The sequence below is a fragment of the Rhodnius prolixus genome, unplaced genomic scaffold (genome assembly GCF_049639745.1).
Source record: "Rhodnius prolixus isolate KJV_2025 unplaced genomic scaffold, Rpr scaffold_4, whole genome shotgun sequence".
NCBI classification, from domain to species: domain Eukaryota; kingdom Metazoa; phylum Arthropoda; class Insecta; order Hemiptera; family Reduviidae; genus Rhodnius; species Rhodnius prolixus.
Genome location: NW_027411614.1, coordinates 36,523,654 through 36,542,788, shown reverse-complemented (window position 1 = coordinate 36,542,788; position 19,135 = coordinate 36,523,654). Strand labels below are relative to the sequence as shown.

At 31.6% G+C, this 19,135-nt stretch overlaps 1 protein-coding gene across 1 annotated transcript in view; it reads right to left on the bottom strand.

The window, feature by feature from the left end:
- tei (irregular chiasm C-roughest protein teiresias) overlaps positions 1-19,135 on the bottom strand; it is a 508,251-nt gene that overhangs the window by 441,589 nt on the left and 47,527 nt on the right. The window lies entirely within an intron of this gene.

The window sequence follows — 19,135 nt, the reverse complement described above, 5'->3', positions numbered from 1 at the left end:
CGCATAGTCATTTCATCTTCTTCATTTTAGAGTCCTACCGCAATTCTTATTTGTGGATGGATTTGACATAATGATTGTTCAAGGTAGCAATCAAGACAAACCTTAAAGCTGCTTCACTAATGATTTGTTAACAACAAATTAATAAAAATTCATAAAGGGAAGATGTTTTAAAATATAATAGCTACTTTTTTACAAATTTTTGTCATAATTCAGCAAAAAATCATTCACGTTGTAATTTACTTAAAGTTACTAGCTCTAATTAACTGTTAGAAGAAATCTTGGTGTACTCTATTGCTTTTTTAAGTCTATTCTCAGAGAAAAAAGTCTCTACAGACTAGACAAAAGTTCTCAAAGAAGATTTGTTCTCACAAAGAGAACTATTTTCTCCAAATAGGTCCTAAGGTCATATATCGAACGTAGTAACTTCTAAATTGTGCGTTCAATCTTGTGGAACAATTTAACATTAACCTAGCTGAGTCAAGCATTAAATTAAAGTACTCATTCAGTAATAACATTAGTACGGGAATGGCCGGTTGTTTGGCTAGAACTGGTTTGCTGGAATTAACTTAATTCCAGCGGCTTTTATTGCTTCAGTTAAGCGAATTGTTTCAGCAATTAGGTTGACGAGAGATTTCAAGAGGATTGGTATATAATTATCAATAATTTAACAGTACAACTAAACATAAAACTCTTTCGTAAACAAGAAAAAATATATTTAAACAATATCTTTTCTAAAACAAAACATTAGTTATCTTGAAATTTTACTTGGTATTTTAGATTGGTTTACTTAACAATATCTTAAGTAAAATGCCCTAGCGGAGCTACTTTTAAGAGAGAGTTGGTAATTGTTTATATAATGTGGATTCTGAAATCTTTTTTTTTTTTGTTTAAACAAAGGGAGTAAAGTTTGAGGTTTAAAGGTATTTTTACAAAGTTTCTTTACGTGATGATCAGTACATTATGTGAAGTTAGTTCTTTGACTGGCTCAATGTATGTTGTGATTTTAACAAATCGCCGAAAAAGATATACACAATCAATTGGAGTTTTGAGCCCCTCATAAGAAAAACAATATTTTTACCGAATAGGACAAATTTACTTTTTGAGATAATCGGTTTGAAATACTCAAGAACAAAATATTGCTTCATTATGCTTATTAGCAACAGATAATCAGTCAGTATCCTGTGAGAGTAGATCAGATACAGAAATGAAGGTAAATAGAAATTAAAACAATATTACAATGAATAAATTGGATGCTGTTACAAAAAAGCAAACTGCATCTCCTTTGGTGTCCGAAAAGAGGAACATTAAATAATTTTTTGTTTTGTTTCTGGCCCTAGCTAAACACTGCAGTCTGTAGTATATTAACATATTTTCTGTGGAGAAGAAACAATATTGCCAATTCCTGACATAATTTTTCATTTATTTGTTTTGCCAAGCTTTCGACACTTAGGGACTGTCATTTTTCAGGGCTGTTGAACATCAATTTTACAAAACCAAATTACAGTTTTTTATGTAAATCAAATCAAATGTAAAAATAAGGAGGAGTGTTTTCAATGATATTGCTAAAAATTATTTAAAAAGTCGTTTAGTTAAGTCGTTTCTGGTTTTTCTAAACTAACAAAAAAATTCATGAACCTCCCTTTTACATCCTTAACACTAAACCTACCGACATTTATGCATAACTATTCCTACCATGACCGCACTTTAAAATCACTTAAATTTCTTATTTTAGAATGAAGATAATAATTAGTTAACAATGAAAAAGCGTAGTTTCTTTTGTTTAAAAATAAATCTCGTAGATTTTACTCTTTTTTGCATCATTTTTTATAATTACAGGCTTCTCAATTGCAAATTTCCCGCATACTTACTTTTTACATTTTAGACAGCATTTTTTAGTCTTATTGCCTTTGCAGTATCTTATTTGGCTATTTTCCGACCATTTGTTCTTGTACTAGTATTTGTCATGCTTTTGCAATGGTAACACCAATTTTGCCTTGAAATTTCACTTCCGGTAGTTTTTGATACAAAATCCATGCATTTATCTTGGGGTTAAGTCTAGGATATTGAAAACTATTTGTTGAGGCCATCTCCGAAATTTTCTACGGTTATATTTCTTCCACGAGCTGTATTCATTTCTGCTAATTTCAGAGCGACAAACTCCCCAAGCGGAACTGAAGGTTTCTCTGCTTTCACGTTTTTCCAAAAATGGAAAGCCTTTTATTGCATCGAACGCTAGCCAAGATTTGATACCAAATTTGTCCAGTTTATTTGGTATGTACTGAGTAAATCTGCATCTTTACTTTGTTGGGAACAAACGTCCTTGGAAGAGATATATGCTCTTCAGTTTTGACTGTTCTCAACGAATTTGTTCCAAAATTTAGAAATCAAAGCAAATTTATCGGTTTGTAAACGATTATTTCTTTGATCCACTCGAATAAACCTCGAAAATTTCCGTCTATACATTTCTGCTCACAATGTTTGAGAAGAATGCTCGTCCCTATTTTTGTTCCAGTGAAAAGGGCAAAATCATACATTTTTCGCCTCATATGCACCACATGCAAACAATAATCCGATAAATGCATTATCAAATTGAGTTTTTGAGAGAATTCTGTTACAAAAATAAATAAACAAATAAAATAAAATATTAAAATAAGTAAATAAAATGAAAATATTTAGCCGGTCAAATAACCGGTCGCGGTAGTTAAGAGGGACTACAAATTTTTCTTAAAAATCAAATATTAGGAAAAGAAGTGAATATTAAAAAAACAATTGTATACACAATTTAGGAAAAGTCGTGAAGTTTAATGGCGGTATGATGACGCTGTAATTAGAAAATTTAAATCAAATTTAAAAAACAGTCAATTGACCGGTCGTGGTAGGTTTAGTGTTAAATTATTTAGATTATGAGCTGTCGCCTTCCTTCTTACAAATAATACGAATGCTATATTTTAATAAGCAAGTTACTAAGAAGCATTATAGAATTAAAATTAAGAGATTTATACTCTTAGTTATTATTTTGATGACTCATAAAGCTTTATATATTTGTCACTAGAGTTATAAAACCGCCTAGTTCTTATGTTAATTAGCCTAAAGAAGATTTATTTGCGGCACTTATAATAATGCTGAATTTAAAATAAATAAATGCAAAACAAGTTTAAAATATAAAGTTAGGGAAATGCGTGAAATTAATATTACTCAAGTTGGATGGGATGACAGGGGGTGACCCACTGTTTGCTGTATTCATTAAATTTACCGTGTCATTGTAGAGGAAAGAATTAATAAATTTGAAACTTTTGAACAGAAGAAGAATAGAACTGGGTTTTATTTAATTCCTGTTGTGAGAAAGAGAGCCAGAAGGCGTAAGAGAATTAAGAAAAAGACTTCTTCTCTCATTATCTAGTTCTTGTGAATGTCTGCAAGCTTGTCCAGGACAATCGTTAGAACGGATTGCTAAGCTAAACTTTCGGCGAAACGTTTAATTCAAAACTCTTATCAATAACTTTTAAAACAATTTAAGATTACAATAAATTTGTAGCATGGCTGCTCATGATCTTGGGTGTAACTGAGATAGCTTTTGTTACAATTTGCTTCCAAAATAATTGGAAATACACGTTTTTGAGGTCCTCTTTGTGAGAAAAAAAGTTTTTCATGCATTTTTTTAATCCGGATCAATGGATTTGTATGCATGTATAAATGTCAACTTAACTTAGTATCAAAAAAAGGCGCAGAAATTTCATCAGAGGACCGACAATAATTCTGTTCAATCAATAACATCTGATGGAGTTCGGTATTGTTTCTCATCCTCCAGTACCCACCTTCACAGACAGGTCCATATACTCTTCTGGGTTCTCACAAAAAATCGTTTTAGGTCAATTCTTAGCATCCTTTGAAAGTGCTATGGCAATGTAAATGTAGGGCCCAACTGTGCTAATGGTGTTGATCATAGCGCGATCTTAAACTCACTTCTAGAGAACAGAAAAAATAACAAAAATTTATTCATTTAAAAAGTATCTAGGGACAGTAGCCGATCGATTAGAGACAAGGCCGACAAAGCTATGATGAATTGTGGTACTAAATGTTCGATTCTAGTCTAGGCCTTACCTTCCTACCTAGCTACCCCTTGGCGCTACGGTCCTTCAAGAATCTGAGCCTCCACCACTAACCTTTGCCATTCTCCCTTCTCATGGGCAAATCTATTCCATCTCCTCACACCGAGTCTTCAGAGGACTTCCTCCGAAATCATCTTTTACGTAAGCCTCCTCTGTTTCTACGTCCTCCAGGCTTACCTTTCAATAATTTTTTGAGGATTCTCTCAGCTGGCAACCTTTTCACATGTCCCAGCCACCTCAACTGATTCCTTATTATGAAAGAGATTCGAGATCGTTGTACATCTGTAGGAGTTCTCATCCTCAAAACCAGGTCCATATATTCTTCTGAGTTCTTTCCTTGCCCCATAATATATTCAAGTAAGTACCCAAGCTTCGCAGCCATAGTTGATAGATAATAGGTGTATTTTCACAGTTGGCCTTATCTCCTTTTTTAAATACTGGAGATATAATTGCAACCGTCCAACTAGCTCGGCATCTTTTCTGAGATCCATACTTGTAACAGTCTAAGCCTTGGATTTTAGAAATTCATAGAAAATTACATTTGTTTTCTGCCTTCGTCGACATCTTAATCTGGTAGTTGGACATAAACCCACCAGGAAAAGAAAATAATAAAGGCATTTGTTTGCAATAACCAGTATCCAGCAAAGTTGTAACTCATTCATGTGTAGTAATAAAAAGTTACAGGAAGCGAATAGTGATAGCTCGCAATGTTCGCTTAACCCAGGCAGTGCTTCCCTTATACTGTCTCTTCCTAGTAGTCTTTACAGCTCAGTGTACGGTGTTGGACAGTTTTTGTCCAAAAAAATACTTTGCCCCGAAGTCCTACGTTGAGCAGCAATGGCTACAGTTGATGAAACGCCTTAATTAAAAAACTAAACAAAGTTTTAACATTTAAACCAGTTTATGGATCTACAAGCAAAAAAAATTAAAGAATTTTTTTTTTGTCGTCACTTTATCATAGAGAGTGGGGAAAAAAAATAATAGAAAGGAAGCGGGAGAGAAAATAGGAAAGTAGGTGCTGGGATAACGGAAGGAAGCCTGCAGAAGGCGGGAAGTGCTCTCTCTCACTGGGTGGGCAGGCGGGAGGTTTACGAAAAATAATTAGAACTTGTGAGGATGGGGCTGCGAGAGCTGTAAATCAAAAAAAAGAAAGAGAGAAAAAAAAAAATTAAAAATAATACCCGGATCTCGAGTGAAACTGTACAGCTCTTGTCCTTGTGTTCCACCCAACGGCAATCGAGTAAACAGAGAAGGTATTAATTCGGTTCTCAAGCTACGGCTTGCCCGGGTCACTTCACTTTCATCTTCCATGACTATTTGGAACATCTCGGGAAATAAATTTTATTTTTTCACCCTTATCGTCAGTGCCTTTTCTTTTTTCGTCCGTCAACGCGTTTTTTTTTTTCCTTAATTTTTTTTTTGTATGTTCATTAAACATTTTATTAAGAAAGGCGTTTATTTACAAAAAATAAAAACCAGTGCAATATTTCATATTTTACTCTGGGTAAATTCTTCCGTTTTATAAAATCTTGAATAGAGAAATTCTAGCTTAGTTATTCACATAAGTCCAATTCTTTTTGTTATTCGTTTAAAGAGTGAAAACTATTGCATTAAGATAACTTTAGAATTTGGATAATTTTCAAAGAAGTTCCTTGAACTGAAACTATCGTCGCCACAGAATTGATGCTCTCTGTTATTGAGATATGTTTATATTTTATTCATTTATTTTTATTTTTTACTTTTAAAGCGAAATCTATTGTGATTTAAAAGTGCTTACGAAGGGAAAGAGGAGATTATCCTGTCTGGAGAGTATCCAGGGTGACTTCAAAATGTAAAATTCGCAGCTATTTCGATTTTAATACTTCAATTAGGTGCTACCAATAGCAAAGATTTGACCAAAATTCGTCATCTGGGTAGCAGCCAGTACTTTTTTTACCAAATCTAATTTTTCAGTTTTGTTGTGATTTTCATGGAACAGATTTTCTTTCCGCGTGCCGTTTCCACGCAGATATTTGCTATATATCTTTCCAAAGATAATAATAGTTGTATAATACAACTTTTAATAAAAACATTTCCAGGTAAAATGCTACAAATGTAAGGAAGTTTAGGTAGACTTTTGATTAAAGGGTATTATGGTAACTATACGTAACGTAAGGTATTTCCATTTATATTAAGAAAGGTTAAATTTAATGCTGATATTTTATGTATCAAAAGGATCTTTAGTTTAGGAACTTTTTAATCCGGTCTTCCAACTATTTGGAGTTTTCTGCCAAAAATGGCGAAGTATTTTCTAACTGTAAACTCCTAATTAATATTACAAACATTTACATTAAAATTAAAAAGTCCATTTTGGAGCAGTAAGCTTGACCATAAGATTACAAAGATGCAGTTTATTTTTTTTTTTTTGCAAACTGCATAATACTTTAATGCTATAGGATTATAGAAATTCAATATGGTTTAAATATACTGAATTAGAAAATGTATTATGTTGAAGGTTGGTAATAGTTTTAAGCCAACCTCGTGCATTCATTTTTCATTAAATTAATTTTCATATTGTCTCTACATTAGTTTTTAAATTTAAATAGTCTAATAATGGCATTAATAGAGATTTACCACAGAATATGTATAAAGCTCGCTAATCTGCAATGCGATGAAATACCCTCGGGTAAAATTATATTTGTTCTATATTATACAGATGGCTGGTTGTATATATGTATGTATAATAAGAGAATGCTTGAGGCTATGTAATTATTAAATACATCTTTTTGTAGATTAAGTGGATTAGATGAATGATTTACTAATTATTTTAGTTCAGACACACGTAGTTCGCTTTTGTATTCTACATTTTAGTACAGCAAAGTGGAAGGAAAAAGCTACAAAATTTAACAAATTAAAAATAAAAAAATTTGTTATTTATTTATTGCTGTAGTTTACACTTCAAAATAAGCACTAATTAAGTTTTTTAGAAAGGACAGGAACGATGATTCTCTTTTCTAAGATGTTAAATGTTGGATTTACTATTACTTTTTTGCACAAGAGATTTCTATTTTGAGATCTCCTAAGTTCGAAAAAAATGTTGTTGTTTTTTTTTTTACGAAAATTATGAGATTGTGTGGGTATGTATCTCGAGATTGAAAAAACAAAGAAAGCTGAAAATTTACATTTCGATAAGTCTTACTGACTTTACCCCTTAGCTATCAAAAGCGTTCGACCAGATGTTCTTACTATTTTAATGAAAAAAGTTTTCACTTCTCTGAAATTTGTGAAAATGAATTTTCTTTACACATTTGTGTTGATGGTGGGTGATCTTTAATTGTTATTTGGGAAAATTTTCCAGATCAATTTAGCTAAGTGATTTTCTCAAAGGGATTATACAATTTCAGTACAATTTACAGTCTTTATCTTATATATTATAAAGGAGCATTAAATATGATGCTAGAAATTGAATGAGAATTGAGGCCATATTATCAGTAAGGCAGTACTCTCCTAAGATAGGCCCAGCAATAATATGATTCAAATGAAACTAAAATCTATAACTAGAAAATATGATAATTTGGAGAGAAAATGGCGTTTTTGACTGGGCGAAAGAAAATGATTTGAGCTTAAAATATCTTAAGTAGAATCTCTAAGATTTTTGAACACCTTTTAGTTCTAGATTGCTAGCACTTAATGTATCTTTCTAAACATGTAAGATGGATTTTGTTTCCTAAAATGACGATGTAGCTTAAAGAAATGGATACAAGGGCGATAGATAGCAACATGCCGGTTGTGCTGCTGCGTAACAGTTTGGAAACGAATGTACTGATGGTGAAAAACTTCAAAAAGAATAACTTATAATAGTGAAGAACTTCAAAACATTTTTCCTTCGACAACAAACAGTTCAATGTTTTATCCTTATTTAAATTATCAAAACTCTAAACTCTTAAATAATAAAGAGAAAACATTTATCAACGTCTAAATCACAATAATTTATATCAGACTGATCTAAAATAGTAACCACGGCAGTGTATCAAACTGACTGGCGTTACAATCAAAACCGTGACCGGGCAGCCGTTCTAGTGTGACCCCTGTCTGAATTCAGAACTGCTTTTTTTTTTTTTTATTGAAATTATTTTTAAATCGCTGAAACTCTGTTATGCAGAAATGTTAAAATACAATCGACCGCAGTTCACTTATTCCTAATGTAACATATTAATCTCCAAAAAGTAAATAGCTAAAAGTAATTGCTTATTTTTAGGCGAAGGTTAACGTCTGTTAACATGTGGTAACATGGACGATGTAAGCTCAAATTTTACTGTTAACATTTTACCAATAAATAAAAAATAGCTGCACGCTGAACTCGAACTAGGGATATCCTATTTACTAGACCAATCTTCTAACACTAAACATGTTTTACACAAGTATTCGACTGAACTACTATTTATTAAAACTAAGATGGACTTAGTGGGAGACGAAAATTTAGTTGAAGTCAAATTCTTTACAACAAGCAGATTAATCAATCTCTGATTATGAATTTAAATCCGAAAAAAGGTCAGAAATATAAAAAACATGAGTGCTACAATATATAAAATTGATTTCGTGTTTGTATACGTATAATTCCATGAACGGAAATACACATTACCAAGTGGTTTTCTTCAATTATGTAATTTTTTAGGTTTATTATTATTATTTATTTTTTTTTTTGGCGTATCAACAGCTGAGGTTATTAGCGCCCGGAGCTTTTTCCAGTGCACTGCCGGCCTCCGGACAGTGTTCTCTCGTTACAGACAACACTGTCCATCACCGAACAGTGAGCTGTAAGAAGCACCTAGGAAGAGAAAATCTAAGGGTCAGCTGCTGGATTCGAACCCGGGACCTCCGCGTGGGAGTCCAGTATGCTAACCTCATAGCTAATCCCTTACCTTATTATTATTATTATTATTATTATTATTATTATTATTATTATAGATTCTCCCTGAACTTCGTATATTTATTAAAAGAATGCAGATCTCCGAGTTTTAGTTGAATGTTTTGGAGATAATCCGGTTAGCGCATTCTGTGAAGGGATAATCCTTCTCGTGACATTTCAATGAATTGGACAGTTTAGCACTCTACAAAACTCTACAAAGAATCGAATATGTTTAAAGGATTATATATAAAGTCAGAACCTTGAGATCTGTAGTAATAAATGGGAGTCCATGCTACACTCCTATTTTATTAAATAGCCTGGAAACTGAAGAGCAGACATTTCGCTCAATTTCCACAATTTTAAACTTAGGTGGCTTAGTTACATGTTGTTGAGCGAAACGTTCATAAAAGAAAAAGGCAGCAGTTGATAATTACACAGTCATTAGGTGCTCTGTACCATACATTGTTTAAACGTTCCATTAAAGGCCCAGAATGTGTAATTGGGCGAAAAACGCTTTGCTAATAATTTTGTGCATTGTATGGAAAGTCACTACTTCAGGTGTATAATTTTAGAGGCACTTTTATTTAAATGCATTTTAAACTTTAATTGACAATAAAATTTTATTAAAACAATTGTTTCTAAACTGAAATCGGTACTTCCAAACGGAAATAAAATATGCAATTAGACTGCACCACATCCCATAAAATTCTCTACAAATTTAGTTCTACGCAGTTTTTCACTGTTCAACCGTTCTTGAGATAGACCGCGAAGAGTGGGAGGCGTTTAGCCGTATGTATAGTAACGTTAGGTCTACTGTCTAATTCAGTACATAGTACGTTTTATAAAATTACAAAAATATTGTAATTTCTAGCTTAACGCGTTGCTATGGCTCAGTTTGGATAAATGGAACTGTTTCAGACGACGCGAGAGCTAAGGCTATGTCATGGGATGGAATTGCTGCCAGAATCAATCTAATTAGGATCCTTTTACCAGTTCCTCCTGGCTTTTATTACTAATTTAAACATAATTTTTAAGAGTAAATTAATTACAGAAACTATTAATATAATAAAAAGAATGTAAAATTTAAAAAGTCCCCTTTAAAATGCCACAAAAAGCAAAGATTGCATCCGGGGAACATATTGCTTTAGGAGCTAAGTGTAGAATCTCAGTAAAGAGGTGTGGCAGAATATCAAGAATATTATCAGCCAATCAGAACGAAGTACAGCGGCCATATTTTGTACACCTTAGTACTTAATTCCTATTGGCTGATGTTTCCTCTTCAACTGCCCAACCCATAACACATAAATTCTATTGTAAGCTCCTATACCATTATGTTCTACTAATGCAAAAGTTGCATTTTACCTCGTTCTTTGACGGAAATTTTGGCAGATTAAGTAATATCTGGATATTTTAATGTTTTACACATTATTCGTTACAAAATATTTTATTTGGACCTTTAATATATTTATTAATATATAATTAATATATTATATATGTGTTTCATTTCTTTTTAAAATTTTACGTTAATGAATTTCATAAATTTTTCAAACTGTTTTGCGTATTATCAATAAATATGTATGCCTTATACTATTTAAATACTGTCTAATCTTATTGCGACGTTCTGTTCTAAAGTTTCTCAGATGTAATCACACTATCTAATCCGATCAAAAAACAATTATTTAAAACTTGAAAGTGACGAAAATAAACTCAATAAAGGACAATTAAATAATCACAACCCTTTATTATTACATACATTTATTATAACGCTTTCTTACAAATTATTACATCACTCTTTGATTTATTTATATGCAATTAGGGTCCAGCCCCGTACAAAAGAGTTTGGTCTTACAACAAATGTAAAAAAAAAAATCAATAATCTCGCATCGGCGGTACATTACTAAAATAAGAACGACAACACTCTTTTATTGATTTCATTTACAAAGTTGAGTAAAAAATTAATCTTTACAATTTAAATTCTGTATAATAATGTATTTTTTTTTATTACTAATTAAAATATAATTACCAGGTATTAAGAGTCAATTAATTACAGAAACTAGTAAAATGCCAATATGATTATAAATAAACGACAAGCAAGCATCATGCATTAACTCTTACTAATCTATCGTATTATTGGAAACTAAATTATTATATAAATAAAACTAGTAGTTCACTTAAATTAAGTTAGTAATTGAACAAAGTACAACATAAAACAGATGGTTGTTAAGGTGTACTGAAAACAATGTTAATCAAAACATATTCGGTTCTGAGTTTAACCAAATAATCGCACATTTACACCTTTCTGCTTAAATAAAAACCTTTACTCTAAGATTAGAGAACTAGACAAGTTCTCTGAGAAAATAATAAAACAATTACAATCTTTTTTTTATTGATTATTCTTAGAAGAAAACTAAAGAGAAAATAAATCTACTGAGCACATGGGTTTTCAAAGCATTTAATATGGTTGCCAATCTTTGATTTATTCTTGCATGTTCTTTTAATACAATTCTGCTGTTATTTATAAAAGTAAATTTAACTTGGTTCGATAGTAGTAGGGTCAAGGAATCCACTTTTGCAATGTAGTACTACATATGATATTGTGAAAAGCATAAGAATGCTAGTAAAAGGCACAAAGGACCAACTCTTTGTGTTTTGTGAGCTTTGATACTTGATAGAACTGAATATTTAGTTTCCACATTGATGATTTTTCAACAGAAGAAGTACCTGTTATCCATCTTACAGTCTCGGTATTGTGCCATCTTGGATAGTAGATTTCAGGCTCTTTTCAACAGTTCAAGTATTGGTGATTAAAACACCTGATTCTTATATCTGGAAATGAGGTACTTAATAATTCGTAAAATACGTACCTTTAGGATGGATCGTTCAAGATGGTGAATGCATGAAAGTCGACTTATTATTATTCTGATAGAGAAAACTGTTGCCTCATCAGAAGATATGTTGTTTTAATAGAACTCCATTTTTCATAATAGCTTTAAAACCTTCAACAGCCTCATTTGAATTATTAGTTTAACATTTTACTTGAAGGTTAATTAATTGCGCTAATCTAAGAATTAGTTTTACATATAAACTTTAATGAATTAATGGTAAACCATTGCTCAAGAAAGAGTAAGGTTGTTGCAAGAAGAGGGTGGATTACCCAGGATCGCTATACAGATAGAGAGAGGTTAGTTGTTTTAAATGGAAAGAAGTTGATTAAGATCGAAGAACCAAGACAGTATGAATTTTTTCACATCAATTTCCCATCAAAATCTATTTAAACTCATTGCTAGTTAAATGTTCTCTAGATTCCTTACTGCCCAGAAGTCCATTCTTCTAAAGGTGCTCTTTGTCACAATTATAGAGCCCCCAGTAAGTAGCTAGCGTTAAATTGTAAAAAATTTAAGTGGTTTTAGAAAATAGTATGGAAATATTCTAGATAATCGACATAAATAGAAAATGAAACGAATATCAAAAGTGATTTTCCACCTGCAGCAAGAAATTTATCAATAAATTTTGGTAAAATTTGGACGCTACAATTTTGTTTCTCATTCGATGTTTAGTTATTTTCTGATTAGAAAAAAAACAGGGCACCTTTTAAAATAAAATTTATGATTTTGCCAGCAATATTTTTTTAATCATTTTGCACGATTTATAAAAAAAAATTAAAATTCTAAACTTCATTGTTGTCTGTTGCGCAAAAAATAATTAACTTAATTAAATGTAATTATTTTATATGCTGATATTTTCAGGAGATAATTATTCGAAAGAATTGTTTTTCTTCCTAAAAGGCATTAAAAAAAATAAACTTTTAATTTTAATAAAAGTTGTTTAATTATAAATGAAAAATAAATTTTTATTTTTGATATTTCATAGGCTGTTAATGGATCAGATCATTCATTGGCCTTTGCTGCCCTCAACACACTTTGCTCCACTTAGAAAGTGGAAATATAAAAAAATAAAAAAAGGAAAAGTAGGACGAAAATGCTATTAATTATTCATTTAGACAAATTTATTCCAACTTCCTTCTGCCAAGAGTAGATTCAAAAGTTTTCTTCTCCAAGCTGTCAAATCTTTCTTTATTTCCCATTAAATATTAACAACTTTTAAATTTTCGTTTTTGGGGTACCAAAAAGTAAAAAAAAAAAAAGAAAAAAGAAAAGAAAAATAAGCTATCAAAAAGGCTTTTGCCAATTCCTCAATCTCCTTTAATGTCAACTACACATAAAAAATAAAAATAAATAAAAACGTTTTGAAAGGAATTCTGAAACATTTTCTCCTTTTGCTTTGATGAGAACAGCTGTATATAACGAATGATTAAAGTAAAAAAGGGAAACGTTATTCCACTTATTTATTTGTTTTCTTTAAAAGCAGCAGTAAACTATTAAATTAGCTGAATAAATGTTTAATAAGGCAAAAAGTAGGCGCTAGACATAGGCAAGATTTCTTTTGCAAAATGAATATAGAACGGTTATAAAACATTATTCCTAGCTTATTATTTTTCTGTAATTTACATTTTAAGAAAAACTAAACTGACGAACAACAAAAAAATTAAAACAAGTGTAACCAAACTAGGCGAAGAAAATCAATTGATTCATTGTTTATAATAAGAGAGATTTCTCTACCAGATGGAAACCTAGAAAATTAAATCTTTCTCCAACTTGATTGCTAGATTAAGAAAGAAAGATGAAGAGAAGTGGGACGTGGAAATCGGCAAAAAAGAAGAAGGCGCTCCCACGCTGGATCAAAAGATATTCTTGAACGTCTATTCAATTACCCAAACAACTCTATGTTAAAGGGCTGAAACTTGGGCAACCGTAAGCTGGGAAATCTTATTAACGATATTTCAGTACAAAAATAAATGTTTTTTGACAGAACTGAATAGATTTCCTTTTTTTCAACTCTCTTTATTTAACAGCTTATTGGCAACAAGTAAATCGGATTAAAATACATAAATAAAAATGGTTGGAAAGATTTGAATGAGGGCCATCCAACGATAAACATCATGTGTCGACTAACACAAGGATGCCGTTGAAGTGAATTCGAAGGATGCCCTTTTTTATCACGTGATCAGGTGATCGCGAGGCCATCGACGCTTCAGACTTCAAGGGGAAGAGTAGTTTGGAATAGATTGATAGATTGAATAGATTTATTGTTTAAAACATAAACTGTTAGCCAGTTACGTCGTTCACTCGTGATGGAGATAAATGATTAAAGATCTCTATTTTCTTAATAAAGTAAGTAAATAAACTTATTCTATTTTTTCGGGCCGAGCTTAACGTCCAAATACAAATTGGGTTTTCTACTTAACCCGTTGCCGCACACTTTTAATTTGATGATCGTGCTCAGAAACACACTTTTTTTTCTCTCAATTGTTTATGACTGCCAGATGGAATCAAGTGTAAGTTGTATGTTTGGAAGTAAAAAATATCACATTTGGCCACGGTTTTTCCAAAAAACCTCTCGACGGCTATAACCGTCATTTGCTCATCATGTCATTTTTTCTCTTTCCAGAGCAAATGACGGCTATGACCGTCGTGACGACTATACAGCATTTGCTTTACTAATTCAATAATTAACAAGTGTATGCGTTAGTACACTTCGTACTAACGCTGTACTTTTTTTTATTAATTAAAATGTGCACGACGGCTATAGACGTCGTTTGCCTACATATCAACAAAGATCGGACGGCTATAGCCGTCATTTGCGGCAACGGGTTAATTATTAACACATTTTGTAACAAATCAAAATTAGCTGCACGAGGGATTTTTTTATGGGTTAGGCAGAGAAGATTCCAATAGGCGTGGTTGATTTGATGTGGGCGTGGCATATTATTGGTTCAAAAAACCAACCATATTTCTTACCTTGAATTCTCCATTCTGATTGGTCAATTACTTATAGTCAATTATTGCCCATTAAAATACATATATATAATATTTTTAAACAATTCTTTTCTCCGTAGGTATTGAAGACCTATTAGAACAAACAATTGAAAACAAATTCATCAAAAATTCACTGGAAGTATCGATTTTTCTTAAGTAATATTTTTTATTTTAAGTTACTATTATAAAAGAAATGAAAAAATACAGAGAATTTTGATATTTTTTGTAAAATAAAAAAGAAAACTGTGCTGGTTGTTCATGATTGTGGTGTTTTTGTAACGTAGAACAGGAGATTTAAGGGTAGTGTACGTTATATCTATCATATGTTGTTACAAATTAATACTATTCGAAACGTGGAGCACCAATTGTATCCGAAACGTAGAACAGCAATAATACCCGAAACGTTGGGCTTACCTCGTAAGTAAACCAAATGACAACAAAATAAAAGGTGAACCATTTGATTTCAATAGTTCTGTTTCAAAGCGTGCAAGAAAGATTTTGTCATGGAACAACATAACATTTTGATAGCACAGTTTGGTTTACTAATTATAAAATGCAATGGTGTTAATTGTTAAAAAAAAATTAAATCATTATAATGTATAAATAATTTTCGACTGAAGAGGGTTCCAATGTTTACAGAAACGTTTTATACCTAAAATAAGGAGAAAATAAAAAAAGATTGACTGAAAAATCAGCTTCTTATTTACCACAAATGCTACTTTTTTTTATAATACCAATAATCTGAATAATGTAACACTTTTAGAATGTAATAATGTGTAAGTTAGAAGTTACAAGGAGATGAAACAGTTTGCAGCATTTTGCGACATCTTTAAGTGGAGAACTCAAGTTAGTCGCTGTGAATGTGGACATATAAGAGTTCTATTTAGATCACATAAAGTGGAAATGGTCACCTTCAACACTCTCTGACATACGCACTTCACTTTGAAGCGAAACAGCAGCCAACAAACTGCAAATAACGGTGCAAGGCTCTTAAATAACTGAGGAAAGTAGCCGATAGACAACAGAAAACCTTGAAAGAGTTCACAACTTCCAGGGAATGACCATCCATTTATTAGAATATAAAAGGTTGTGTAACTTAGAAATGAAATGTAAACTACACAGCATCAATTTGTCTTGCAGAAATAAAACGTGGGAAAAAAAATAATAAAAGATTATTAAATCGCAGAAAATAATCTCTATTCTATAAAATGGATAAAAAAAGAAGAAGCAATCCAGTTTATACCATCCATGTCAGCAATATTCCATCAATAATCTATCGAGAAAAATATATCGCAAACAATTACACGGGCACATGTACATGCACACACAAATACATATTATATAAAAGACTCTAAATTAAATTCCATGGCATATATTACAAATCTTATAAGAGCATATGCATACTTGATTCTTCAAAATAGATTAAAGAGACATGAATTTTTGCCTTAGCTTTCATTATTACGCTATATTTATCTTGCTTTCAAGGACAAAAGAAATATGTAGCTTAAAAAACAAAAACTTGCAACCGAAAAAAGATTCAAATTACTCGAAAAATGAAAAGAAAAAGTTAAAAAAAGGTTGTCTTAAAAGAATGTATAGCTCTAATAACATCACATTCACTATATTATCCATCTTTAATGTTTGACTTAAATATATTTATGATTAAGAAAAGTTCGTAAAAGATGTGAAGAAAAGTTCAGTGTTGGCAGAGTAATAAACTAGGACACATTTTTTTTATTAGATTAGGGAAATTTAAATGTGCACTTCTCCAAAATGTTTTTTGGAGTCTCACCCACACTATTTCATCAGATTTTGTTTTGTTTTTGATCTTTAAAAAGGAATTTTTTGTTTAGTAAAATCTTCTCTAATCGGACATATTGCTGAAGTTTCCACCGTAAGCCGGTAAACCAAAGTAAAAAAAAGGTCACAATTACTAAAAAATTATATGTGTTCTAATATGAACAAATTCTCAAAATGAGTTTAAAAGAACAACAAGAATTTCAACTGAATCATGTTAACAGTACAATATGGAAGCTTCCTTTTTAGTAAAAATTCAAATTACAAGAAAAGTTATTATGTGAACTACATCGTGAATAAGTATACTGTGTATGGTACATACTTTTTTCTTTAAATTGTTTCAGTACCAACATTTACTAAAACAAAATCACTTAGAAACAGGACAAAATTTCTTGCACGTAAGTTTAAAGAGACAGAATATCAAAGCTAGGCAAAATTTATTACTTATAAAGCTCATTCGCATACTAACACTACTGTAAAAGATTTATTTTTGTTAATAGAAAGTTTTCTTCAACCGCAAAAGCAATGAGTGAGATAAAATAAATGGTAAGCTGCTGTGTGGATAAAACTCCGAGGCGCTTTGTGTTTGTGTTGTTCTAGAACTCGCAAACTACATTCTGAATGCGTTTATACGTGAACTACTCATCCATATAAAACAGCATGAAAGAACTTTTTTAAATACTAGCAAACTTTTAAATTATGTACGTTTAATCGCTCTTTTTTTTTTTAAACAGATTATTATTATTTATTTTTTTTTTTGGCGTATCAACAGCTGAGGTTATTAGCGCCCGGAGCTTTTTCCAGTGCACTGCCGGCCTCCGGACAGTGTTCTCTCGTTACAGACAACACTGTCCATCACCGAACAGTGAGCTGTAAGAAGCACCTAGGAAGAGAAAATCTAAGGGTCAGCTGCTGGATTCGAACCCGGGACCTCCGCGTGGGAGTCCAGTATGCTAACCTCATAGCTAATCCCTTACCTTATTATTATTATTATTATTATTATTATTATTATTATTATTATAGATTCTCCCTGAACTTCGTATATTTATTAAAAGAATGCAGATCTCCGAGTTTTAGTTGAATGTTTTGGAGATAATCCGGTTAGCGCATTCTGTGAAGGGATAATCCTTCTCGTGACATTTCAATGAATTGGACAGTTTAGCACTCTACAAAACTCTACAAAGAATCGAATATGTTTAAAGGATTATATATAAAGTCAGAACCTTGAGATCTGTAGTAATAAATGGGAGTCCATGCTACACTCCTATTTTATTAAATAGCCTGGAAACTGAAGAGCAGACATTTCGCTCAATTTCCACAATTTTAAACTTAGGTGGCTTAGTTACATGTTGTTGAGCGAAACGTTCATAAAAGAAAAAGGCAGCAGTTGATAATTACACAGTCATTAGGTGCTCTGTACCATACATTGTTTAAACGTTCCATTAAAGGCCCAGAATGTGTAATTGGGCGAAAAACGCTTTGCTAATAATTTTGTGCATTGTATGGAAAGTCACTACTTCAGGTGTATAATTTTAGAGGCACTTTTATTTAAATGCATTTTAAACTTTAATTGACAATAAAATTTTATTAAAACAATTGTTTCTAAACTGAAATCGGTACTTCCAAACGGAAATAAAATATGCAATTAGACTGCACCACATCCCATAAAATTCTCTACAAATTTAGTTCTACGCAGTTTTTCACTGTTCAACCGTTCTTGAGATAGACCGCGAAGAGTGGGAGGCGTTTAGCCGTATGTATAGTAACGTTAGGTCTACTGTCTAATTCAGTACATAGTACGTTTTATAAAATTACAAAAATATTGTAATTTCTAGCTTAACGCGTTGCTATGGCTCAGTTTGGATAAATGGAACTGTTTCAGACGACGCGAGAGCTAAGGCTATGTCATGGGATGGAATTGCTGCCAGAATCAATCTAATTAGGATCCTTTTACCAGTTCCTCCTGGCTTTTATTACTAATTTAAACATAATTTTTAAGAGTAAATTAATTACAGAAACTATTAATATAATAAAAAGAATGTAAAATTTAAAAAGTCCCCTTTAAAATGCCACAAAAAGCAAAGATTGCATCCGGGGAACATATTGCTTTAGGAGCTAAGTGTAGAATCTCAGTAAAGAGGTGTGGCAGAATATCAAGAATATTATCAGCCAATCAGAACGAAGTACAGCGGCCATATTTTGTACACCTTAGTACTTAATTCCTATTGGCTGATGTTTCCTCTTCAACTGCCCAACCCATAACACATAAATTCTATTGTAAGCTCCTATACCATTATGTTCTACTAATGCAAAAGTTGCATTTTACCTCGTTCTTTGACGGAAATTTTGGCAGATTAAGTAATATCTGGATATTTTAATGTTTTACACATTATTCGTTACAAAATATTTTATTTGGACCTTTAATATATTTATTAATATATAATTAATATATTATATATGTGTTT